Source organism: Chiroxiphia lanceolata, chromosome 15, assembly GCF_009829145.1.
Source record: "Chiroxiphia lanceolata isolate bChiLan1 chromosome 15, bChiLan1.pri, whole genome shotgun sequence".
Taxonomy (NCBI): domain Eukaryota; kingdom Metazoa; phylum Chordata; class Aves; order Passeriformes; family Pipridae; genus Chiroxiphia; species Chiroxiphia lanceolata.
In genome coordinates, this window is record NC_045651.1 from 400105 (window position 1) to 427781 (window position 27677).

Consider the following 27677-nt stretch of genomic DNA (forward strand, 5'->3'; position numbering starts at 1 on the left):
ATCTCTGTTGGCGACATGGACAGTGGGATCAAGTGCACCCTCGGTAAGTTTGCTGATGACACCAAGTTGTGTGGTGCAGTCACACGCTGGAGGGGAGGGATGGATTCAGAGGGACCTTGACAGGCTGGAGAGGTGAGACCATGGAAACCTCATAAGGTTCAACAAAGCAAAGTACAAGTTCCTACATCTGGATTGGGGCAATCCCAGGCAAAACCTACAGATCAGGCAAAGTGATTGAGAGCAGCTCTGCAGAGAAAGATTTGGGGGTGATGGTTGATGAAAAGCTCACCATGAGCCAGCAGTGAGCCCAGAAAGCCAACAGAATCCTGAGCTGCATCCAAAGGAGTGTGGCCAGCAGGTCAAAGGAGGTGATTCTCCCCCTCTACTCTGTTCTTTTGAGACTCCAACTGGAGCACCGAGCACTGTTCTGGTGCCTCCAACACAAGGACATGGAACTGTTGGAGCAAGCCCAGAGGAGGCCACAAAGTTGATAAGAGGCATGCAGCACCTCCTATACAAAGAGAAAGTTGGGGCTGCTCAGCCTGGAGATGAGAAGGTTGTGTGGAGACCTCAGAGCAGCCTTCCAGTATCTGAAGAGGCCTACAAAGAGGCCAGAGAGCAACACTTCATTAGGAACTGTAGTGATAGGAAAAGGAGGAATGAATATAAACTGAGAGAGAATAGGTTTAGATTAGATATTAGGTAGAAATTCTTTACTGTGAGGGTGGTGAGACACTGGCACAGGTTGCCCTCAACCCTCTCTGTGTTCAAAGTCAAGTTGGGTAAGGCCTTGAGCAACCTTATCTAGTGGTAGATGTCCTTGCCCATGGCAGGAGAGGTTGGGACTAGATGATCTTTAAGGTCCATCAAAACCTCTTAACATTCTATGATTCTATGAAAGCAGATCAGAGAACACTTCCTAGAAGTCACCATCAGAATAACTTGAACTGGTTGCTGACAGGCAGTGTGTTTTACACACACATGTAAATGGCAGTGAAGGATCTGATGAGTCATCTCAAATCTGTTTGCTCCCAGAGCTGTTGATTACCAGTCTCATCTCAGTCAAGAGCTAGCAATGAGCTGCATGTACTGAATCCTGCATATATTAAATGCCAAATATGGTTTCAATTTATATGTTGATGCAAAGTATAAATTCACTGGAAAGGTGTCTGCAGTGACTTAGACTTTGCCTCACAGAACAAGTAAGAAATTCTATCCCTGGATGTAGTAGGAACATACTAGCAGGTGGGGACTCCTGCACTTGGTGACCATCTGCCAAAGGGATATTCCTATTTCCAAGGACAGGAAGACAGTCCTTGTGGAGGGAGGAGTGTTGAAACCACTTCCTGATGTAGTGAAGAGGAGGCTCAGGAACCTGGCAGGTTTGGCTGACAACTCAGGCAAACCCTGAGAAGGGACTGAGTATGGAAACTACCTTGCTGGGGAAGGCAGGCAGGCTGCTGGCCTGGATAAGTCCATAGCCCAGAGTGAAGTAAGTTCTTACAGCTCTGGGGCTGATGAATGAGAGAGAGAGGAGCAGGTTTCTGAGTGTGAGACTGGGTGAAGTAGCTTAAGTGTTATTTTTCTTTCCTTTTTGGCACCTGTATCTTTGTGACTTTTTTCCTAACTATACCTCTTGTATGTGGTTTAAATACATATAAAATATTTTTAAGATAACTGACTTGAATCAAGGTTGATTTTGAAGTTGTGGGAGAGCTCTGTTGTGATGGCTGTAGTGATGCTTAAAATTGATGCGTTTGACTGCTCACACAGTCCAGGACAACAGCACATTGATTCCCAATATCCAGAAGGCAGTAGGATAAGTGTCCACTCAACCACGCAGGCTGCCTCAGGAGCTCATACTGTGAGAGCCTGAGAGTGAGAGAGACCTAGTGCTGGGGTAGGGATGTTCCCTGGCCTCTACAAAGTCAGGAGACACCTCTGCAGTCTGTTGTGTGTGGCAGAGATGTGTGGCTGGCAGTCTTGGGTTTGAGAGAACTTCTGCATGTGCTTCTGTGCTCAAAGTAGGGAGTGCTAGCACTGAGTTTCACCTTCCCCTTCACACTGGGGATAATTCTCCTGCATTTGCTTTAGCCACACATATCTCTAATCCTACAAAAATGGGTCACCTTGGTTTTTCCCTCTGATCTCACAGGTTCTTTTATCACCATGCAAATATTGATCTGGAATCAGTGTAGGCCTAGCTTGGCTCCCACAGGCATTGCACAATAATTTAGAAGGATTACACTAAAAATTACCATTGTTTAGAGTACCTCATCCTTAATATGCAATGACAGTTCTTCTTGATGAGTGCTATGAGTTATCACTGGCTTTGCATAAAATGGTTTACCCTTATGGAGGTGTACCTAGCACCTGAAACAGGATTTTAAGTTTAAAAGCTGTATCCAGATCTCTATATTTAGCTCTTCCTGTTTCAGAGATACTCAGCTTGCAAATCCCATTGGTTCTATTTTATATAAATCCTATTTCAGGTATTTGCATTTAAAATTTGGTTGGACTTATGCGAAAGGCTCTGCATACTGTGAGACAGCTTGCTTTGGAGGCAGAAAGGTAGAAATGCCTCCCACCAAGAACCAGTAGTTCAATGCATGTTGTGCAAAATGTGTGAGAGATGATCACATCTCACAGAGCTAATTACCCACTGTGACTAATGCCCCATTCCAGCCCCCTCACCCATCCTTGCCAGTGCATAGCACTGTAATTAAAGCATAGAGCTGTACCCGAGGATAGGGATGCCAAGGGCACTTAGCAGCCTGTGATTCAGTCCAGCAGATTAAGATAATGCATTCTATCCATAAAGAAAAATATGCTTTTAGTCTACTACTAACCTTTTTCTTTCTTAAAGGGAGGAAATTACCTGCACAGGGTGGTCCTCTTCTCCAAGGGCAACAGCTCTGCAGACATGATAGTGCTGGAGCCTGTTCCCAGCCCATCCAGTCCTTGGGGTCAATGATCTCAGATAAAACCACTTCACTTTTTCCTCCTGCATGAGCCACAGAGACCTCAGTTTACCTAAATTATGCTCACCCATTCTTCATCACACACAATGATCTTTCTTGCACCATAGGCTGGTTTCTGTCTCTGAGAGGGGAGAAGCACTTCTAACACTGCTGGGAAGCAAGGATTCATTGGGATACTTCCTAATGTCATCATTAGAGCAGAGAGAATCTGCAGAGACCCCATGCAAAAGGTGGAACTTTTGCATGAAAAGTTACTGATCGCTGTAATGCCCTCCTTCTCAGGAGAAACAAATGGATATACGTGGAGGTGAAACCCAAGGAAGCCTGAGGTACTCTATAGCCATAGTTTATGGAAATTAGCACCCAAAGAAATCTGACTTTCTATCACAAGGCCTTGTGACATGGCTGGACATGGAATGAGAGAAGCAGGGCACCTACTGCCAGCTTCACCACCTGGAATAAGACAGGTGTCTATCTTAAGACAGGCTGTTGCCCAAGTTTGCAGGGACAGCTTTGCTGGAATATAAAACACTCCAATACTGACCTGAAGGTCTAGAGTGGCAGTGTCCCATCAGCTCTGGTAAGACCCATAAGATCTATTCTAGTGGTAGGTTTTTCCAATTATTCTCTTTGTTCAGAGGATCTTTCAGAGCTGGACAAGGAGAGGACTAGTGATCTGTGTGCCCTGGGGGACAACCTGTTAAGGAAACTCCCAGTGTGATCATTCATGAGACTCTCTGGCAGTTACACTCCCAATGCCAGAGACTTTTACTGCTGGGACTGAAGCCTCTTCACAGTGGCAACTTCAGTGATTCCACAGATGCCTTGCTTGACTCCCCACACACTCCCTCACATGCATTCAGATAGGTTTCCTCACTGGTTTGACCCCAGGTTTCCCATAGCAGAATCTCAGGGGTCTCATTGCACAGAGCAATTTATTCACAGTGCAGTAACACAGAAGCAACCCTGAGCTGGTGCCTCCAAGGACGAACCCCCAACAAAGGAAGCCATGGGTTTTTATCCCCTCACAACCCAAGTGCTCACAAGTCTTGCTTTTCCTCCCAAGTCCTCTGCTCCTGCCGTGTCTCCCAGTGTCCCTCACCTGGCTGTGCCATCAATCTTCCCACCATTTGTTATGCAAAAGGTTGGCAGTTCATGGCCTCTTTGTGCTCCCACCTAGAATCCCACCTAGAGTCTGCATCTCACACACTAGCTTGCAAACTGAGCTATCTGCACCAGATATACTCCTCAACAAGGCCTCTACTCAGGCAGCAAGAGGGCATCCAGTTCCTCCAGGCACCCTGCTGTTCCTAGCAGCTCTCAGGAGAAATCATGGTTAAAGTGGACTCAGGTTCACGTGAATTACCCTAGAAGGTCGGGTGATAGTGAAAAGGGTCTAATTTCACTACATTGGGATTTTGTTTCATCATGGAAAACATCCATCCTCTGGCTTGGTGGATGTTTTTCAACTTCCTGTGAAACCAGCAGGCTTTCATGATGAGAGTAACTTGTGACCTGTGTGTTCAGTGAGCTGTGCTGAGGATCCAAAACACATACAGAAGGCAGAAGCAACAGATGAAATACCTGCCTTATGAAGAATAAACTCTCAATACTACAGAGTGAAGATGGCAGAGGAATCAGGGCTGCAGGATGTCAGGTTGGAGCTCAATCTCTGAAATGCTGGGTAGGTGGCTTTCCCCTTCAGGATGTCAAGGCAGAACAGAGTGCTGTTAGTGGCCCATGAGCTTGCAGGGACTGACCCCTGGACAAATACTGAGAGGAACAAGGCTGTTAAAATTTTGTTCTGATTAAATTTCACTGAAGGTCTAGGAGGAGGGAGTCAGTACTTTGGGGAAAACAATAAAAATATGAAGTTTAGTGCAGCCAATTTTGTCCTGCAACATCATTTCAAAATGGATGATAGAACATGGGAACATTTTATATTTGATTTTATTTTTAAGTTGGAATTAGCTATTGAATTTGAGACCAGTCAGGACCAGATCAGATTGACCCCAAGCTAGTAAAGATAATTTTTTTTATTTGTCTTTTTTTTCCCCTGTGACTTTTCAAATGTTGGTAATTTTAAGGTTTTCTGAGGGGGGGGGAGGAAATTGGCCTCCATCCCTGCAGGGAGACAACGGCTTGAATTTCATGTTTTCCAGCTCATGGGAGTAGTGACTTCGACTCCAGAGTCAGCTTTGGGGGTGGGTTGCTGTAATATGTGGGTAGGATATCCAGGTTACTCCCCTTTGTTTTGTACTCTGTTGCATTGAGAAGCATGATTCATTCTTGTGAGCTGTATTTCCCAAAATAGTAGAGAGGAAGAGAATCTTTTGGCCTCTAATTTGCACACAGAAGTTGAATTAGGAGTGCTGGAGACCAGCTGTTTGTCCATTCTGTTGCCAGCTACCATATCTGTTTGCCTGGCTCGTAGCTTTTTCTCTCATTTCCTCCATGCAGCAATCTCTGGGGTCGGTTCTTGAGAGCTGTCACTCTTGTTTTGTGAAGCTGAAAGTTGTTTTCCACATTTCTTTACACCCAGTTGTTTTACTAATTCCATCTAGCCATCCTAGCAACTGCCTTTTAGGTGAGGTGATCTGTGCTAGTTGCACTCCGGCATAGGGATGCTCCACTGAGGCATGTGCCCGTGTGCCATTAGGTCAGCACTGTGGGGACACAGGGAGAGGGACATCTGTGTACCCTTACACCCCGGTCTGAGTGCCGGAGCACCAGGATGGCCTTGGGTCGTTGGTCACTTGAATTGTATCTATAGTGTGATCTCACTCACATGAACCCCCTTAAAATCAGGGAATGATGCTGCTACTGCACAGTAACTCAAGAAAAAAAAGGAAATCCCAAAACTTTTCATTTACTGCAACATCCTGAACTGTAAACATCTACATATCCGAGAGGCGTTTTAATAGTTTTTCTCACTTTGATGCTCTTACGACAGAATGCTTGACAGCATCTGAGCTGTTCCAAGAGTGTGAAATTGAGCATGGCCTTGGGATTGTAGAAAACATAAGTGGAAATGATTCACTGGAGATAAGTTAGTTCCTGTAAGTCTCTCTATAAAAATGCTTCTCTCAGCCTGTTAAGATTATCAGCTGCTGTGTCAACAGCCTGTGATAACACAGAAATGAAAAAGTAGTAGAAATCTCAGGCTGCTTATTAAGCCTTTTCTAACTGTCACACAAAATCAAGGGAGCAATGTACTCAGAGAATTTCCAGTCCTTTCAGAAGCACAAACATCACTGCAGAGTGGGCTGTGCTTGGTGCCTGGGTAAAAAGAAAAGGGGGGGGGCATGTATTTTGTTGTTTTTCTGGTTTTTAAATAAATATTATAAAAATACTACAAATTAATATTATAAATTTAAATTTAAGTATATAAATACATCATCATCATGGCTAGGCATGGCGAACGAAGATTTGGGAAGGCACTATCCACATTTGCTGCAGGCACGCTGGTGGCTTATGAGGCCAATACGTGATAGACATATCCGATTGCAAAAGGCACAGCAGAAAGACTCCTTAGATGGTGTATTCTGCAAGATACGGTTCTTTCTGCGTTGCCTTTTTTCCTCGAGAGTGATCCTGCGTGAGTTCTCAAAGGAGACAGCTGCGTTATAGATGGTGTGTCTCCAGGCCTCCCGACTGGAGGCCAGAGTAGACCAGTTATGGTGATCAATATGGCCAAGGCTGAGATGTTGTTTCAGGGAGTCCTTGAATCTTTTCTTCGGGGCTCCTCTCATGCGGCAGCCAGTGGCAAGTTCACCATTGAGCAGGATCTTAGGGAGGCGGTGGTCCTTCATCCTTGAGACGTACCCTGCCCATCGCAGCTGCGTTCTCAGTAGCATGGCCTCAATACTAGTGACAGCTGCTTGCTCTAGTACAGATGTATTGGTCACACAATCTGACCAGTGGATGTTAAGGATTGTACGGAGGTAGCGCTGATGGAAGCGTTCTAGGAGACGCAGGTGGTGGCGGTAGATGACCCATGATTCGGAGCCGTATAGGAGAGTAGACAACACTATGGCTTTGTAAACACTGATCTTGGTGCTTTTCTTTAAGTGTTTATTACGCCATACTCTCTTGTGGAGTTTTCCAAAAGCATTATATGCCTTAGCTAACCTGTTGTCTATCTCTCCGTCGATCTTACCATCTGAGGAGATGAGGCTACCAAGGTAATTAAACTGTTGGACTGATTTGAGCTCTGATTGGCCAATGGTGATGTGGGGATGATGGAAGACTTCTTGAGGTGCAGGTTGATGGAGGACCTCTGTCTTCTTTAAGCTGACTTCCAGCCCAAAGAGCTCAGCAGCATCTGCCAAAGCAGGATGTTAAACGCTTGCAGAGCTGCTTCTGTGTGGGGCAACAAGGGCAGCGTCATCAGCATAAATACATAATGATATACAAAATATGTATATAAATAATATAATAAAAATATTTTCTTTAAAAAACAACATGAAAAACTCAGGTAGCTAGTTTTTGTTTCTTGTGTCTGTGACTGGAGTCTCCTCAGTTGCATACCCTCAAAATTCTGAGAGTGAATAGACAAAATGTACCTTTAAAATTGTAAAAGAAGTCGTATTGTTTGGGTCTCTTGTAAAAGGAATTGTTGCCATCTATACTGTGGGAGAAGGACTAGAGTAAAAGAAAAACTAGTCATAACTCTGGCCTTGCCCCAGCTGATGCTTGGTACAGCCGAATACCTGAGGCACCTCATCTCCAGAGCTCCCAAATGCACCTTCAACCTTTCATGAAGTGTTTCATACTGTAGTGTTGATATTGATAAGAAACAGTGGTTGAAGGCACAGTTGAAAATATATGGATTTCACTAGGCTGGTAGGGAGTTGCCTTGGTGTATTCCCTCCTCCTTCACCATATCCACCAGCTCAATCCGAGGAAGAGGATTTTCCTGAGGGTAAAGAAAGGGTGAAAAAATAATGTTTCCAGGGACTGCAGTCTCCAATCGCTCTATGTCTCTACTGTTTGTAAACTATTGGCTGATAACAAAAAAATTGGTTTCTGTGTTGGGTTAGTTGAATAAAAGCAATATTAAGGATGACCTTTCAAACCATAAATCTGGGAGCTGTATGGTTTTGTTTGGAATAGGCTGAGTTCCAGATGAATAGGGTGCAAATGTTTTGTCCTACACAGTTACAAGGGGTGTAGCTCATGCAATTAATGACTCACTTTTAGGAAGATCTTGCTTTCACTCTGTTTCAGTTATCCATCATTGCAGCATTCTCAACCTTTCTGAAATCAGTAATTAGGATGTGCTTAGATCTCATCAGCTGGAGGCTAAAGTGTATCCTTAAGCCACTCAGAATAAACCTAGTGTCGGGTTTAAAGGTAACCACCAGGGGAAATGGACTCAACTCAAAGAGAGATTAAAAGTCAGAATAACAATTTAATAAATAACACAATAAGTACAATTATACAGACAAACAATTGGTTTTAACCCACAAACCCAATATTAACCCAACACCCTGGGACATGAACAAGTGGTGTTCTTTGGGCCCCCTGAGTCAAAGTAAAAGGAGAGGGGAAAACCTGTTGGTGAGAGTGCTGTTGCAGTCTGGTCAAGAGTGGTGGTCTGCAGTCTGGTTAAGAGACAGTGGTCTGCAGTCCCTCCTCTGGATCCCACGAGTGGTAAAAAAGTTCAAGACCTCCAAGTTTATATATTCTCCAGTCAGGCGGAATGCTCCAGCTACTTTTCTACAGGGTGGGGAGTTTCACAACGAAAGGGTGTGAGGAACAGGGAGGGCACTCATTCTATATCACAGGCCTCTTACCCTACTTTGTAGCCCTGAAGGAATAAGGCCTGCTCTGGGCAGAGGGTTGTAAAATAGTCTATTGAAAACAGCTTTTTGGAAATGGCAGGAAGGCTATGTAGGAATACACAGGTTTGGGTTACATCCATCCAATGATGAACTGGGTTTCAGCGTTCCTAACTAGGACATTATCCACCACCCCTTATTCTAGCCATCCATGTCATGCCCAATTAACCCCCTTGAACACTATATCCCTTTAAAACTATATACATCTATATATATATACAATGAAACATTACAGACCATTCTCACTCAAAATTAGGTCCCCTTGTGGTACACGTCTCCCCATCTTTTTGCATTACCCACCAGGTGAAACCAGGTCCTTGAGCAAAAACAATCCCTCGGATGGGTTTACCTTTGCTTGAGGTGGGACTAATCCAAACAGTCTTCCCTAACATTCCTCTCGTATGCACCACGGGGACTTTATCTCCATCTACAGTATGCAAAGGTTCTGACTGGGCAGGGCCAGCTCGATTGATGGAGCCTCGGGTGTTGACCAACCAGGTGGTCTTTGCTAAATGCAACTCCCAGTGTTTGAGAGTCTTCCCACACAGTGCCTTCAGGGTGGTTTTCAGCAGTCCGTTGCACCGCTCAACTTTTCCAACCGCTGGTGCATGGTAGGGGATATGATACACCCACTCAGTGCCGTGCTCTCTGGCCCAGGTGTCTACGAGGCCATTCTTGAAATGGGTCCCATTATCAGACTCAATTCTCTCCGGGGTGCCGTGTCACCACAGGACTTGTTTTTCAAGGCCCAGGATGGTATTCCGGGCAGTGGCATGAGGCACGGGGTATGTCTCCAGTCATCCAGTACTTCCTTCTACCATGGTCAGTACGTAGCGCCTGCCTTGGTGGGTTTTGGGGAGTGTGATGTAGTCAACTTGCCAGGCTTCCCCATACCTGTACTTTGACCACCGTCCACCATACCATAGAGGCTTCACCTCCTTGGCCTGTGTGAATGGCAGCACTCTCACAGTCCATGGATGACCTGTGAGACGATGCCTTTGGTTAAGTCCACCCTCGGTCACGAGCCCATCTGTATGTTGCATCTCTCCCCTGGTGACCGGAGGCATCATGGGCCCATCGAGCCAGAAATAATTCTCCTTTGTGCTGCCAATCCAGATCTACCTGAGAGACTTTAATCCTGGCAGCTCGGTCCGTCTGCTCGTTGTTACGATGCTCCTCAGTAGCCCGTTTCTTGTGTACATGAACATCTACGTGACCGACCTTCACACTCAGCTTCTCTACCTGGCCAGCGATGTCCTGCCACATCTCTGCTGCCCAGATGGGTTTCCCTTGGCGCTGCCAGTTGGCCTTTTTCCATCACTCCAGCCATCCCCACAGAGCATTGGCCACCATCCATGAGTCAGTGTAGAGATAGAGTCTTGGCCACTTCTCTCATTCAGCTATATCCAAAGCCAACTGAACGGCTTTAAGCTCTGCAAACTGACTTGACCCACCTTGTCCTTTGGTCGCTTCTGCAACTCGCCGTGTGGGACTCCACACGGCTGCCTTCCATTTTCGGTTTGTCCCTACAATGCGACAGGAGCCATCCGTGAAGAGCACATATCGCCTTTCATCTGCTGCTAGCTTGTCATATGGTGGGGGCCTCCTCAGCCCGTGTCACCTGCTCCTCTTCTTCTTCAGAGGATAGGTCCGAAACTCTCACCTTTGGGCCATTGGTGATAATTTCCAGAATCCCAGGGCGATTAGGACTCCCTATCTGGGTTCGCTGTGTGATCAGAGCAGATCCACTTACTCCATGTGCATTGGGTGGGTGATGTGCAGAAGGAACTCTTGCCTTGAACACCAGCCCAGCACATGGTAAGTCGGGGTGCCAGGAGAGCTGCTCTTCGGTGTCGATCACTTCTCAGGCAGTTCGAAACTCCTTCATAGCGCCAGGATCTCTTTCTCAATTGGTGTATAGCTGGCTTCAGATCCTTTGGTATCCCAACGTCCAGAATCCCATTGGTCGTCCTCCCCCCCTCGGGGTCTCCCCAGGCAAAAACTTCTATATCAACCAAGAGGCTACCAGGAAGGGCCATTCTTCCTGGCAGCAGTGTAGGAGACAGTTCTTCAACGTCCTGTCCTGTCCTTACTGGCCCAAGGGACTCCCACATGGGCAATCTCCGGTTATATTTTGTTCAAAGGCTTGTTGTTGTTCAGGTCCCCACTGGAAATCATTTTTCTTCTGGGGTCACAAGGGAGAGAGGGCTTACAATCTGACTGTAACTCGGGGGATATGCATCCTCCAAAAGCCCACAGTGCCTAGGAAAGCCTGTGTTTCCTTCTTGCTGGTTGGTGGGGACATGGCTGCTATTTTGTTAATCACCTCTGTTGGAACTGAATTTCCTGAGCAGGTCCCTTGACCTTACTCCGTTTAATGGCAAAACCAGCTCTTAGGACAATCTGGATTATCTTCTCTCCTTTCTCGAAGACTTCCCCCACTGCGTTCCCCCATACAATGATGTCACCAATGTACTGTAGATGTTCCAGAACCTGACCCTTTTCCAGTGCAGTCTGGATCAGTCCATGGCAAATGCTGGGACTGTGTTTCCACCCCTGAGGCAGTCGATTCCAGGTGTACTGCACACGTCTCCAAGTGAAAGCAAATTGTGGCCTGCCCTCCGCTGCCAAAGGAATGGAGAAAAAAGGCATTGGCAATGTCAGTGGTGGCATACCACTTGACTGCCTTGGACTCCAGCTCGTACTGGAGCTCCAGCATGTCCGGCACAGCAGTACTCAGGGGTGGTGTGACTTCATTGAGTCCACGGTAATCCACCGTCAGCCTCCACTCTCCGCTGATTTACACACTGGCCATATAGGGCTATTAGAGGGTGAGCGAGTCTTGCTGACCACCCCCTGGCTCTCCAGGTCACGGATCATCTTATGTATAGGAGTCACAGAGTCTCAGTCGGTGCGGTATTGCCGACAGTGCACTGTTGCTGTGGCTATCGGTACCAATTGTTCTTCAACCTTCATCAGTCCCACAGCAGAGAGGTCTTCTGAGAGACCAGGCAAGGTGTTCATCTGTCTAATTTAATCTGTCTCCACAGTAGCTATGCCAAAAGCCCAATGAAGTCCTTTTGGGTCTTTGAAATAGCCACTCCTCAGGTAATCTATGCCAAGGATGCACGGGGCCTCTGGGTCAGTCATGATGGGGTGTCTGTGCCATTCCTTCCCAGTCAGGTTCACTTCAGCTTCCAGTACAGTCAGCTGTTGGGATCCCCCTGTTACCCCAGAAATGGAGATGGATTCTGCCCCTACGTATCTTGATGGCATTAAAGTACATTGTGCACCGGTGTCCACTAAGGCCTTATATCTTTGTGGCTCTGATGTGCCAGGCCACCGAATCCACACTGTCCAATAGACCCGATTGTCCCTCTCCTCTGCCTCGCTAGAGGCAGGGCACCCCTAGTCCTGGTCATGGTACTCATTGTGCTCTTCTTGTGAGTATGGCCTGGAGGTCCCTTCAAGAGGATCAGACATATCATCATTCCTGTACCGTCTGGAGTCTTGCCCACAAGAGACTGGAGCAGCATTTACCCTTGAAGAGTTCCTTGTGGTACTTGTCCCTCTTTTCAGTTCACGTACCTGGGCTGCTAAGGAAGAGGTGGGTTTCCCATCCCACTTCCTCATATCTTCTCCGTGCTCACGGAGGTAAAACCATAGATTGCCACGTGGAGTGTTCCCTCTCTCCCTAACTGGGGAGCGCTGGCTCCTAATAGCAGAGACTCTTGTTTGTCCTGGCGCGATATGGAAGATCCCTCCCTTAATTTCTTCTCTTAGCTTCTGGTGTCCCTCTTCAATCTTCTCTTCCAGGCTTCGGACTTGTTCAGTCAGTTTGGTTTCCACAGATGAGACGTGGGCTCGTAATGGGGCGGTGACAGTGTCTTCATAAATCCTGAGTTTACTGACCAACGCGCCCACCTTGTCCTCTCCTTCCCTCCATTGCAGCGTTGCTAAGTAGCGGGAATACATTTCTGGCCCGAGTTGTGCAAACTTTAACCACATCTGGGATGTGCACTGTACACCATCTGGACTTTCAGGGAATCTTTCGTCCTCTGAAAAGATTATCTCCAGTACAGCTAATTCTCTTAAGCACCGGATACCTTGTTCCATCGTGTTCCACTGTCCTTGCTGTACGTGGAGGTCCTCCTTACAAAGGTATCTCTCCCTCACACTGGACAACAGTCACTGCCAGAGGCTGAGAGTTTCCTGCCTCCTTCCAATCCCCTGATCAATGACTACATCTCGAGGCAGGGATCCCAGCTGTCTGGCTTCACTCCCATCTAGGATTGTCTCGTTAGCTGCGGCATCCCAGATTCGGAGCAGCCAGGTCAGAATGAACTCATTCGCCTGTCGTGTGAACTCTCTCCGGAGCTCACGTAGCTCACCCAGGGATAGGGACCGAGTGATTATTTCTGGCTCTGTCTCCTCCGGTGGATGTGCAGGTCCTGCCTCTTCATCATCATTTGCTATGCAAACTGATTTAGTCTTTGATTTCCTTTTCTGGACAGGGGCGACTGCTATTGGTTTCGGTTGTTTTTCTGGCTCCTCGATGGTTTGTGTGGACACGGTGCCGGTTGGTTTATTTCTTTCTCCCTCTGACTCAGTTGTGGTTTGGGTGGACGTGGTGCCTGTGGATTTGCTCCTTCTCTCCTCCCCCTGACAGTGCTGTACCATGTCAAGTAGTGTCTGGTAGCCAGTGGCCAGGACCCAGCAGGTTGCTGTGAGCTGGCCATCTCTGGAGCTGCCAGAGCATTTTCCCTTCACCAGTCTTATCATGCTAACAGGATCCTGCAGTTGTTCAGGGGTGAATTTCCAGATCATTGGAGGAGAAAACTTCTCCAATTACTGGCCGATGTCCTCCCGCTTCCCGTGCCACTCAGCATTATCTGCTCCCAGGGCAGGCGTCCAAACAACCTCCCTAGAAGGCCCTGTTCTAACCCTAAACATGGTGTAGACAGTGCAGAGCAGACAAAGCAACACTAACAATAACATCATGCTGTCCTTAACATCAAAAGGGAACTCAATATTTTCAAAAACTGTTGTAGCAGGTCTGAAGGGGAAGAAGGAGGTGAGAGGCTGGAAACAACCATTCCCTCCTGTTCCCCCAGAGGACTGGGTGCAATTTTTAATGAGGCCCCAGAGACAGCAACCCAAACCAGGACAGGCAAACAAGACTGAATACACATTTACAATGAAACTCATTGCTTCCGATGTTATGATGACATAAATATAGTATACTAATAAAGCAATTTGGATCCCTTTCCCTGGTCTTAAAGAGAGCATCAAAACAGGCAAATAGTTCCCCATCTGTGGAAATATGAACAGGCTCAGATACAACATCCACGTGAATGCATCAAACAACATGGTGATCGGGGAGTTTCTGTATCCAAATAGAAAAATGCTTAAAATGAAATTGTGATTCTGACTTCTCTCTCTCTGCCCCATGCTGGGTGCCAAAAATGTACTGGTTTAAAGATAAACCACCAGGGAAAATGGACTCAACTCAGAGATTATAAGTCAGAATAACAATTTAATAAAATAACACAATAAGTACAATTATACAGACAAACAATTGGTTTTAACCCACAAAACCCAAATATATAACCCAGCACCCTGGGACATGAACAGAGTGGTGTTCTTTGGGCCCCCTGAGTCCAAAGTAAAAGAAGAGGGAAAAACCTGTTGGTGAGAGTGCTGTTGCAGTCTGGTCAAGAGTGGTGGTTGCAGTGTGGTTGAAAAGTGGTGACCTGCAGTCTGGCTGAGAGCAGTGGTCTGCAGTCCTCCTCTGGATCCCACGAGTGGTGAAAAGGTTCCAAGACTCCAAGTTTATATATTCTCCAGTTCAGGCAGGAATGCTCAGTCCTTCCCTCAGAGCGGGGAGTTTCACAAAGGGTGTGAGGAACAGGGAGGCACCCTTCCATATCGCAGGCCTCAGCACCTACTTTCTAGCCTGAGGAATCAGGTTGCTCTGGGCAGAGGGTGTAAATAGTCTATTGAAAACAGTTTCTGGGAAATGGCATGGAAGTCTATAAAATACACAGTTTTGGGTTACATCCATCCAATGATGAACTGGTCTCAGCTGTCCTAACTAGGACACATATACCTAAATGCTTTTCTGACTGGGTTTAACCACATGGAATAAAACCTATCCTGTAGTATTTTCAGCATTTGTCTTTGTTATAGTGGGCTGTCCGTAGTGCTGAGATGAAGTGTGTGTATCATCACATCGTGTGTGCCTGTTAAACTGGGTAGTGCCTGGACTCCAGGACAGTTTTTTGTTTCATTCCTGCTCCCCAGAGTGCTCTCAAAGCTAAAGATGTTTATTGGCTGTGTTAGTGGTTAGACGTGAATGACAAAATTTTCCGAATTTCCTCTAAGCTGTGAGTAGTTAATTCCAAAGAAGTCAGGTATGGAAGGAGCTGCTTTGCTGCACTTGCATAAAAGCTAGAATTTGCTGGGGGTGATCCTTGCTGCCTTAGTCAGAGCTTACAACAGACAGGCAGAGGGTACTGGGGGACTCTGAATCAAGAATTTGTTCAGTAACTACCATCAAAGAGGACTTCATGGGGTAGCTGAAAGGTCGCCTGTGGATCCCTGTGTCTCTAGAGTATCACAAAGTTCCCTGAGATGGACTATATGGCTGATATCTGCTTCTTTTTTGTATGCCAGAGCAGCTGGCACCAGGCCTGCTTGTGGCAATGGCCAAGCACAGTTTGCATGTACATGTGTGGAGTACTAAAATATCAAATTACTCTGTGGATCTACATGTATCTAAGGTAACGGTTTTAAATCCTTATAAATCTTACATATCCTTATCAATCTTCTGCTCTCCCAAAAGGAGAGAAAAAGATTCTGTAAGATACTCCTTAGGAAGGGACCAATGAATATTTTCAAGGGTCCTGACTTGGATGTCATTCCAGTGCTGCGTTAGACAAAAGAGGTCATAGAGCGAAAGCCATAAAGGGACCTTGGGAGTGCTGCCAGATACTGGTACAAATGGCCTCTTGGAATATTTCTCTTCTTCCTACATCCTAAATTTCAAGAGCTATCCTTTTATCACTTGGCAACCTGATCCAGTACACATTCATATCACTTATTACATGTCAGTGCACTCTCCACTGTTCGCCTCTTTTTCCCCAGTCCTTTCTCCTCCATGACCACTACCCTTCCGTACTCACTAGAAGGAGCTCTGACTTAAATCCTGTTGCTGCCAGGGATCAGCCTGGTGCAGGAGGTGTCCTGTGGCTGGGACAGGCACTGGGATGTTCTTATAATTTCTCAGCAACCCATTGCCTGTTGTTACTTTTAAGGGTATAAATTCAATAATGCAAATAATTATATTTGCATGTTTTAACATGCATTGACTTTATTTAAATGAAAGTTATAAATGCTTTGACTTTGTGCAAGATTGTGGTATGAAACAAGCTTTAAAGGATTCTCTTGGCTGGAGCTGGCATCTCCCTGGGCCACAGGTCATCAGCCTTGACTGCTCCAGCTTGATGGCACCTAGAGCTATGTGGGGTTGAACTCTCTGCCTTTTAGCTCTTTCCTGTCGTTATCTGCATTGCATTGACTGGGGAGATAAATAAAACAAAACAAAAACAAAAAGAGAGAGCTCTTGGGTGCTCCTACTTGCTGCTTCTTTGTCTCTAGCTTCCACATTTCTGTTTCTGGTTTCTACCTGTTGTGGCTGTGCCAATCCCACTGTTGCCTGGCCCTGAGCAGGGACAAAGCACTCTCCCAGTGAGGCCCTGTGGGACACAGACACCCGGTGTCACCCCTGCCCCTGCAGGTGTCACCTGGCCTGGGCTGCATGAGCAGGCTGTCCCTGTCCCTGGGTGCACAGGTTGTCGTAGCCCTGTCCCTGGGTGAGCAGGATGTCCCTGTCCCTGCCCCTGTCCCTGGGTGAGCAGTCTGTCCCTGTCCCTATCCCTTCCCCTACCTCTGTCCCTGGGTGAGCAGGATGTCCCTGTCCCTGGGTGAGCAGTCTGTCCCTGCCCCTGTCCCTGCCCCTGTCCCTGGGTGAGCAGGCTGCCTCTGCTCTTGCTGTGGGAGGTGCAGAGGTGCTGCTCTGCTCAGTGTGTGTGCTGGAAGTCCATCTCACGCTTCTCTGCTGTCCTCCACTGAGGCATAATTGCTGGTGTGTGTGTATTTAGGATTGGGCACAAGTGTGAGTTTCTGTAGGAAGAAAGACAAGGTTTTTCAAGAATTGTACATACAAAGACCCAAGTTTATTTGTGCACTGACCTAACATTAATGCAGGGTTGTTGTCCAAATAGTCCCTTTGAAATTTTGAGTGTTCATGTGAAAAGTCAATAAAGCACAAATTGGGGTCTTTTATGCACCAGGAAAGGAGGAGAATTCCTCATATAGGTAAACCTAAAGTCATACAGTTATCACCATTTTTCTCTTTCTTCCTGCAATTCTCATTCCCTGCATTTCTGTGCTGCCAGGGCACCGTGTGCGGGACTCCTGTCTTTGTGTGTGACACAGTGACAGCAGGTGGCAGCAGGATCCTGCCGGCTCCCAGCATTAAACCATCCACAAGGTACAGACTGGGAACCTCAGCAGACTAGGAGAGGGGCAGGTGAAAAGGTGAGAGATGCAACGGCGAGTTTCTGTTTCAAAGCTCACTGAGCCCGTCGTTGCATTTGGACACTGGGAATCTACGGGTGTTTCCACTGAATCTGCATTGACCGGCAGTGTTGGACACCCACCAGCCTGGTGCCGTCACAGCAGGATGGAAATGGAGTTTGGGGAGAATGGCATTTCCAAATGCAGGCTGACTGTGTCTCTTGCTTTTGCCTTCTGGCAATGGTATCAGTACCACTAGGTGGAGATAAGAGGCTTATATTAGATATTCCTTTCCACTTATTTTACTTATTCTGGTTGGGCCCTCTGGCAGTGTTTACTGCAGCCTATGTGAGTTGGCGTATCTAGTGGTTGGAGTGTCCAGTGGTGCCCCCTGTCACAGCTCTGCCCCCAGGAACCTGTCAGACAAACCACACCCCAACAGGCGTTTTCCTGTCACCTTTTGAAGGTAGTGCCTGCAACACCAGTGTGGTGGCAAAATGTTAAAGTGGACTGTAGTGGATTGACCATGGCTGGATGCCAGGTACCCACCAAAGGTGCTCTGATACTGCCCTCTGCATCTGGACAGAGGAGAGTAAATACAACCCAGGGTTCCTGAGTTAAGGACGGGGAGAGATCACTCACTGATCACTCACCGTGACTGAGTTACGGGCAAAGCAGACTCGAATTGGGGATATTAGTTGAATTTATTGCTAACAAAGTCAGAGCAGGATAATGAGAAGTAAAATAATTCTTACAAACACCTTCCCCCACCTCTCCCTCCTCCCTTGCAGCAGCGCAGGCAGACAATAATGAGGGTCACAATTCATCACAAGTTGTTCCTACCACTGCTCCAGTGTGGGCTCCTCTCTCCACGTCAGCAGGTACCTGCCAGAACCCTGCTCCAACACAGGCCTCCCACAGGGTCACAGCCTCCTTCTGGCATCCCCTGCTCCAGCGTGGACTCCTCCCCAGGCTGCAGGGGGGTCTCTGCACCCCCGTGGCCTCCATGGGCTCAGGGGCACAGCTGCCCCACCATGGGCTGCACCAGGGGTTGCAGGGGAACCTCTGCTCCGGGGCCTGGAGCACCTCCTGCCCCTCCTTCCCCACTGAAGGGGAAGAGGTGTCTGCAGAGCTGTTCAGATGTTCTCATTCTGCTCTCCTCTGGCTTTCTCTGCATTTCATCTGCACAATAACTTTTTTTACTTCTTAAATATGTTATCCCAGAGTTGTTACTGTCATTCCTGATTGGCTTGGCCTTGGCCAGTGATGAGTCTGTCCTGGAGCTGGTGGCACTGGCTCTGCTGGACATGGGGGAAGTTTTTAGCAGTTTCTCACAGAAGCCACCCATGTATTCCCCCTTGCTACCAAAACCTGACCATACTAACTCAAAGCATGGATTAATTTAACTCCATCAATGGGGAGGGCAAAAGAATAGATACATTTCTCTGTCGTCTTTCATCCATCGCTGAGCTGACTGGCTCAGTACAGCTCTCAAGACAGGGCAATGCTGTCCTCATCATGGATGGAGCACTGAGATGGTGGTTTTGGTAAGTTAGAGTGACCCAAACCATGTCAGAAGCATGTGGCCAGTCAGTGCTGGTCAGTGCTTCCTCACACTGGGGGACCTCAGTGCTCAGCAGCAAAGGAGGCATTTCCCTGCCAGCTGCTCCTGTCCTACTGCAGATGCTCAGGCCTCAAAGACATGGAGTTCCTTTTTGTAGTGTGTAGCATTTGCAGCTGGATTTGGCAGTTCTGAGAGACTGATTATTTAGGACACTTCTGGTAACATACAAATATATTTTTATTGTCTAAGAATATAGAAACTAATGTGTTTTAATCTGAAGTCCTTCAGTATCTCATTAACTAAAGGGTAAGAAAGTTTTGTATCACATTAGGGAAGCATTTCCAGTGCTTTCTGAATTATGAATTCTGAATAATCTCTCGATATATTTCATTTTTTGTAACAACTGGTCCAGATGTCCTTTTCATAATCATAGAATCATAGAATGGCTTGAGTTGGTAGAGACCTTAAGGATCATCTTGTTCCAACCCCCTGCCATGGAGAGGGACACCTTCCACTAGCCCAGGTTGTTCCAAGCCCCATCCAACCTGGCCTTGGACACTTCCAGGGATGGGGCAGCCAGAGCTTCTCTGGGCAACCTGTGCCCGGGCCTCACAACTTTCATAGTAAAGAATTTCTTCCTAAGATCTAACCATGCCCTCTGTCAATGTGAAGCCATTCCCCTCTGGTCCTGTCACTACGTGCTCTCATAGTCTCTCTCCATCTTTCTTGTTGGCTCCTTCAGATACTGAAAGGCCACAATAAGGTTACCCTGAAGCTTCTCTTCTCCTGGTTGAACAACCCAAATTCTCTCAACCTTTCCTCACAGCAGAGCTGCTCCATCCCTCTGATCATCTTGGTGGTATCCTCTGGACTTGCTCCACAGGTTGATGTCCTTCCTGTGCTGGGGACCCAGAGATGGAGGCAAAAGATTATTCTATCTTCCATCCTCCTACTAGGGTATAGTTATTGCTCAGTATTTGTCTAGACAACATTGGGAGAGCCTCCAAGAACCAGGTTCTGTAGAGCAGTGAAATTAGTTATTTGTTTCTCATGCTATTGTGTGTATATATGTGTATAGATTTCAGCTCTTATATGGCCTCAGACACATGCTGCAAAAGCAGGTAAGAAGTTACACAGCAAGAACTTGGGGAAAAGCTCATGACCGAGGGAGATGCCACTAAATTCTTCTTTAGGTTATAGTATTTACATTTCCTTTTCAGAAAGGCCTTTAAGCTACTCTTGAATAATATAATGCTTACATTCTCCTTTTCAGAAAATGGTAGATAATATTTATTTTTTATACTATAAGAAAAATAATCAAAAGACTGTAGTGTCATTCTTGTTGACATGTCAGTGGCGTGCTGAATCTTATAATTTAATGATAGAAAAATACCCTGGAAGTCCATAAGAGAATGATGTGAAACAATATTTTCAATGGAAGATGGACAAACTAATGTCAGGTATCATGGGCTTCTGCAGACTTTTCCTTATTAGTAAATTGCTTATCAGTTTATGTGCCCACTACCCATTAAGTTGTTGCCTTCATAGTATCACTTGTAGTGTAGAGCGGAGACCCTGTGTGTGGAACTGTTACCTGGAGTGTGGAGTGGGACAGCCATTCATGGCGTTACTGCCCTGGGGATTGATGCAGCAACATCCTGTGCTGTGAGGTCTAAGTCACCTTGGTGCACTGGGCAGCCAGTGGGGTTAGAAATCTCTGAATATTATGAATAATGAGGTGGTATATTTGAGTTGGAATGGAAGCCTGCTACCCCGCTTGAGAGAGGCTCTTCTCATGATGCTTAGTAAACCACCGTTAAGGAATTTACTGTGCTTTGGCAAGTGGAAAAGATGTTTCACTCAAATGTTTTTCACCCAAACTTCATTCTGTAAAGAAAACTGCTGGGAGACTGATGTGAGGACATTGCTTTAAAAGCTCACCTGACTTCACTCAATAGTTTGAGGTCCAAGTACTTGCTTCCATGCTAGGAACAGAAGTTCTCCCTGTGGCTGTTGGCTTTTATCTTTCTTCTATTTCAAAGGTCAATGAAAAGTGTACAAACCCTGTCTTTCTCAATATACTCAGCCTTGCACTCAGTCATGTTGTTTTAAACAATGCAGAAATAGTCTGTTGCATTGTAAAGTAGCAGGAGAAGGAAAAGTTGGGGACAAGATTCAATGAGCCCGCAAAACAGTACATTGTAATAACAAGAAATGCATCAGATATGTTTTGCCCTTTGACAGTGCAACCTCTTGTAATTAAATTATCAGGATGAAAAAAACCCACTCAATTATTTAAGGACTGGGAAAAAAGTACAGTTAAATAAATAATTTGAGAGATTTAAGTTTGAAATTGTAATCCCAAATTTGTATGTTATTTTCTTGCAGGTAAGTCTGGATTGGTCTGTCTGAACTGTGCGGTTTGGAAATGTAAGTGACCAAAGTAAGCCTTCTTCAAGCTGTCTCAGCCTGTTAACAAGGTCAGAGTGTTGTCTTTATTTTTGAGCTCTAATACTTTAAATTAAAATCAAAATGGAATGGATAGTGTAATTGCAGAATACTATGGCTATGCAGACACAGTGAAATCTTTATGTCGGCTCTGAATGTTAACAGAACAAATGCATGCACTGGTCCATCCTTAAACCAAGACTGGGTTGGGAGAATATGACATAATCACATTATTGACATTGTAAAGGCAAATACAGCTTTTATACTATTTTTCATTGATCATTTAAATGGATTCTTTACTTATCAGAGATTGCCAGATACAAAACTTTTCAGTGCCTGCTCTTGAGTAGAGCAAACAGGTCATACTCTGAAAAGCTTACTTTGTGGATTGTTCAGAAATAATAATCTTTTATTAATGACCTGGCAGTAGGACCTTGCTAGAAGTCAGTAAAGTGCTGCTGTTGGACTGGCATGCTCTGCTTCCCCTGTAACACATACTCTGTCACATGCCTGCTAGAAGTAAACCTCTTTCTTTTGCAAGCTTCCCAGCACTGGAATGAGCAGGCTCCATGGAGGCGTTGTCATCTTTATTGTATCAGAGTTGAAAATTATTTCCTTTCAACATTTCTTCCTCCTTTTTCTTCTCCAGTTATCTCCAGGAGCAATTATTTTCATCTCTTGTCAAATCCTAGTGTTGTCTGTGTAAATCAAACTGTGACTTCTTTAGAAGTCTGTGAAAGACTCTGTTGTCCTAATCTATGATTCCTGTGCATGTACCAGTAACAAAAATCTTTCAGCAATATTTCTGTACACCTATGTTGTAGTATCCCTTGAGATCAATGCTGTTGTGGTACATAATAAATGTTCCCTGAGAGTTGTGTGTGCATTTGAAAAATGTTCACTATCCAAGTACAATTTTTTTCATATTTCAACTAGACACTCTAAAAGCTACTGAGTGTCCTCAAAATAACTGATTAGTTCTGAACCACTCTAACTTTCATGCATTTGGTTATCTCATTTCAATAACTATTCAGATCAGGCAGTAAAATGTTATATGAATACTAAGAAACTTCATATGCTTGCCTTTTCGCCTTTCCTTTTTCCTTTCCCTTTCACCTTTTCTGTTCTCTTTTCCCTTTCTTTCCCTTTCCCCTTCTGTTGACTGTTGTTAGGAAAGCTTTTATCAACTGAGAAAAGGAGCCATATGTTCTTTACAGCTGTATCACCACTACCCTTTTGAGGATGACATATCAAGGAAGTATTTTCCCATGCTAGCAAGTGCCTCCCTTCTGGAGTGAAGCTGAGACTTGAGGTTAGCAAAATGTGTTACTAGATTCACATGTGCTATATTTCTCTCTCTGAATGTATTTTTTTCTCCTGAAAGATCACAATCGCTTTGGTCATGCTCACCCATCTCTTTGGACATCCTAGACATAACAGCCTCAATACACATTCACGTCCACTTGTGAACGCCTTCTTGATACGAGTTTTATATCTTGGCTTGTATACTGCACTTTCTATAGAATAACTCACTCACCAAAGAACGTGAACCACTTTAGGGTTGATCCTTTTGAAGCCTTATGATTCCAGCTTTCCATTTTTGGCTTTTGAAATCAGTTTGGTTTCCAATTGGCTGAGCAGATTCTTTTGCTCCGCAGGAATTATCAGCCTCTAACACATGCATGTACCATTGACTCTGTCAGGGCATGTGATACTTCTTGCATTTTTAAACTTGATGTACTGAGCTCATGCCCTAGGTACCCAGCTGTATTCCCCTTCCACATTCCTTAGATCCCTCATCAACCTTGGGTTGGGGAGTTCTGCAGAAGGAGCTGTTTCCACACTCCTTAAATAATTTATTCATTGCTTCCAAGGGCAATAAGCATCACTTTGAACCAGGCACACTGCACATTATCGATGGAATAAATATGCTGTAGCATAACAAAGCTGTGTAGTGTATTTTAAGGAACTCTGGAACTATTAATGGAAGAAGAGTTGGATGTGAAAATACCATCCCTCATGTCTCATTGCTATGAAAAGCAGGTTTGTATTTCAGCATTTCTCTTTGAAATGTGTAAATGCCTCTTTCAAGGGTTTTTAGATGTGAATATGGATACTGCCAAATAAAAAATAAAACCTTAAAAATCAACATCTTCTGTAGCCTAAGTTAAAAGCAGCATTTTGGAAAGGAGCTGCAATTTAAAGAAACATATGAAAAATAACTTACTGTATTCCACTTAAGCCAAAATTAATATTTAGCTCATATGATCCTTCCACTGGCTGTAGGAATGATGCTGAGGGTTTAGGAGAGAAGTGAAAAGGAAATGGTTTGAAAATGCTGTCCACATATAGCCAGCATCTGCCCTGACATATCTCAGAACATAGCACTATGGAAGATTTCATCAGGTTTTAGGATTTCATTTTTAAAAACTACCTCTTCTGTAAGCCTCACATAAGGAGCAGTATGCCTTTGTTGCCCTCGGGTTAATGATCATATACAAAGAAAAATATTCTGCCTTAAAATAAAATGAATCCTAACCCCCAGCAGACGAGAACTGCAGTTCTCTTCAGTAATGACCAGTTTGTGTGGTGTCTACAGAAAGCTGCACTCTCAATGTAAACCTTGCTAGGCTGTGAAACAAGGAGCACTGGGGAGTCCTTCCTATGAAAGAGAACTGTTATGGGAAGCGTCTCCTGCAGCTCAGCTGGTGAACTGTGCTCAGAGGATCACTTGCAGTATTGTGCTCCTAAATGGACTGCAACAGCCTTTGCTTTGTGATTTATACCTTCATGTTGATGTCAAAATCCTCCTTGTCATTGTTTTAGTAGAGAAGAGGAACAAGACAGATCCTATTGTTCTTGGAAAATGTAGGAAGGAGAGGCTTGTGATTAGACTTTTGATTGGGCAGGTTATTGGGTAACACTAGTAGAAAAACAACAAGGTAATTCAGCAGAGAGGAGGGGTGGAGAGCACTTGTACTTTTGAGATATTTGTAACTTTAGGATGAGAAATTTGTACATTGCTTAAATTTAATATCAAGTCAATATTTATATTTACAATATTTGTAGTATTTATTGGGGGGGGATTGGAACTAGATGATCTTTAAAATCCTTTCCAATGCAAAGCATTCTGTGATTCTGTCATTTTGTGAAAGGCTGGGCTGTGTTTATCCACAAAGAGAATTCTGACTGTGCGAGATCTTTGCACTGTTCTTGAGGGAATGGACTACAGAATGTGACACATGTAAAAATGCGTTTTTGAACATAGTCTTAAATGTATTTGTTTGGGGTTTTGGGATTAGTGGAGGAGCTGTGCAGGGAGTACCTTCAATTTCAGTCTTGCCTCTTAATTAGGCACAGCGCAATACAAGACATTCCATGGAGTGGGATGTGACCTAAAAGGTGTTTTTAATGAGTAACTGAGTATGCTAGACACCTGTGCAACAGAAATTGCTAATATGATTGGGAGGGGAAGAAAACAAAAGTTGTAAGATTAAAACTATGCTTATTTTTCTTTAAACTTTGTAGTTCTAAAACCCAAATGGCACTTGTTGTCTCTGATAAAGCGGTGATGGTAGTTTAGCTATAGTTCTGTTTATTGCACTCTTTCCTTTGCCACAGTTCTCCACATAGGCCAGGGAACTGATTATGCTCATATTCAAGTATAAAGGTTTCTCTGAGTTTGAAAGAATTGAAATATGACTTCTGTGTTTAATTGATGGAACTGTTTGCTCACCTGTTTGCATAGAGGCAGAATGCCATGCTCTTCCTACCGTAGAGTTATATATTTGGCTGGTATGGTCGTGAAAGCACAGATATGATGGAAAATGCTGAAGAACAGAGTGTCTTAAATCTCCTGTAAGCAGACTCAGCTACTCTGGCCCTTGAAATGCCAGTCAACTCCCTGAAGACTTTCTAGGTGAAAAATCATACTGATACTACTTTCACAGATGTGCTATGAGCAGCAGAAATGTTTCAGTCTTAAGTTGAAATATAAAGTGATCAACTTTAGTAAAAACACAGAGGAAACCTCAGGCTGCTCCTGTTTTTCTGCACTTTGATGGCTGAGAAAGAAGCTTATTGCCCCTGAAACAAAACTTTTATCTGTAGTTTAATGATTTACCCCCTGAAGCTAAGGATATTTAGTGTAGTTAAATTCATTATGAAACAGGCTTGGAGGAGAAGAACAGGGCCTTTTTGATTATTTGTGAAGATTCATTTTGCATTATTTCTCACTGTTCATTTTCCCTTTAAAACAGCTCCCTCGAGTCAGAAAAAATCCTAATGGGAGAATTCTCCCTAAATTTCTTGTTTCTCTGTACTGCTGATGCTTCTACCAATGATGGAAAGTGGTACACCATCAGGTGTTCTGGATAACCCACCCATTTCTGAAGCCTGCAATATGGGTATGGCAGTAAGTGTTTGAAAGACAGAGGATGTCTTAAGATTTCTGTAAAGTAATTTATGTAAAGATTGAAGCTTTTTATTGAAACTCCGTTTCACCATGTATTCTTCAAACATTTTCTTTCCTGAGGTGAAAGTTGAATGCTCAGTAGCCATGTATGTATTGAGGAGTACACAGGCTTTTAAATAATGTCTTATTAGTGCACAGATGTGTATTAAGTGCCATATCATGAACATGGGCCCAGCTCAGTTCTTGTCAAACCCACAGACAAATCTGGTTAGTTCTGAAGCACTTTTTCTGGTGTTTGTGGTAATGTAAAATTGCAAATATCTGTAGCCTTCTCAAGCTTAGTTCAGATTTTACAGAACTTTAGTCCTATCACAAGGACTGTCTCCTGCATGCCAAAAGAATGGCAACATCCATGGAACCAACAGATATATGTATCTGTGATATTTGAAAACTTGCAGATTACTGTCCATCTGCTTTCTACTTCAGTCCTGTTATTTCCTGAAAAAACTGAGCACAGCTACACATTCACTGATGCCACTCAAGCTAGTAGGAGTGTCTGCATTACCAACATTTTGCTATTGGGAAGATGTTTGACAGTGAAAAGAGAAATATTTTACACCAAGCAAAGTGTTGTGTCTTGTGACTAGGAAGTGTGGCTGTAAGGCAGGCTGTCTGTGAAGTCTCAGGCAACAGGTATATTTTTCTGTTCCGGATAGACTCATGCATGTACAATTCTTTTGCCTGTTTTCAACTGACTCCCAGCTGACTTCAGCCCCACAATTCAATTAACTTACATTTTTTTCCTCTTAACAGAAGGGCCTTAAGAAAGGATGTATTTGTTCTGTCCCATGGCAGTGTATTGCATTTTGTGTGTTCCAGTTTCTCATCAGTAACTTGTTTCTTCCTGTAGCAATTTTTCGATATTATCCCAGTGTGCAGATGATCATAATTTTTCTCTGTGTAGGTCCATGATATTTCATCTCTCCTTGTTTGTTAGAACCATAAATAGTCTAGTATAATAGACTATTAGAATAGTCTAATAGAATAAATTGGCACTGTGATGAACTCATCACACCGAAAAGTGATTTCCTAATTCTATACAGTTTTTCTAGGTCTTCTGGATGTCTGTCTCTGTACGCCCCAGAGATAGTTACCCCAAAGCAATTGTTTTGTGGTGGATTTGATCTGAGCTGAGAAGCATTAGTAGGCCCTATGCATTATCTACATTTTTCAGGAAAGTTTATTTGTTGATAAGTCTCCTAAATATAAGCACAATATATGGAAGTGTTGATCTTTGACTCCCACTATTCAGAAGTATATTTTCACTCTGAGTTTACAACCTGTTAATAATTTAGTCAGGACCATGGAATGTTACTTGACCTACTAGAAAGTTATTAGTACCTCTAGAGGGTTGAGGCCAACTAATGCTTTGGGAAGAGAAAGTGGAATTTCCTTTTTAATTCATTAAGAATTAATAAATGCATGAGGGAGTGGGGGAGTTTAAAGGTAAATGTATCACCAAGAAAAACTGTATGGCATAAAAGCAAAGCTGGAAAAGCAATTCCGTCTCCTATATTAATTGTTGGTGGGTTACACAATGGTTGGTAGTTTGCCAGCTCTCTAAAGCCTGTTGAATTTGCTTTTGGAGATGAGAAGATTAAATTTGGTTGTTTTCCCTTTCCTGTCACCTTGTCTTTATAAACCTTTCTCTTTCTGTTGTCTGTTGTGAATCAATAAATGTTGTTGTTTTTAGAGTGAACCTTTCTTTGTTAAGGAGGAATTCTAGGAAATTTGACAACATTCCACAGTTCCCCCTTGTGGGAAGTAGTGAGCCTGAAAACCTGAAA

The 27677-nt window shown here is 44.5% G+C and overlaps 1 protein-coding gene across 6 annotated transcripts in view; it reads left to right on the forward strand.

Annotated features, from left to right (window-relative positions):
* The window catches only part of KCNIP1 (potassium voltage-gated channel interacting protein 1), a 498864-nt gene that overhangs the window by 315526 nt on the left and 155661 nt on the right, over positions 1-27677 (forward strand). Inside the window, exon 1 of one of the 6 annotated variants that reach the window (XM_032702749.1) lies at positions 22654-22728. The exons of the other annotated variants lie outside the window; for them this stretch is intronic. The gene's annotated coding sequence lies outside the window, so the exon portion shown is untranslated. Of the gene's footprint in view, positions 1-22653; positions 22729-27677 lie in introns of those variants that run through there. 6 annotated transcript variants of the gene reach the window in all.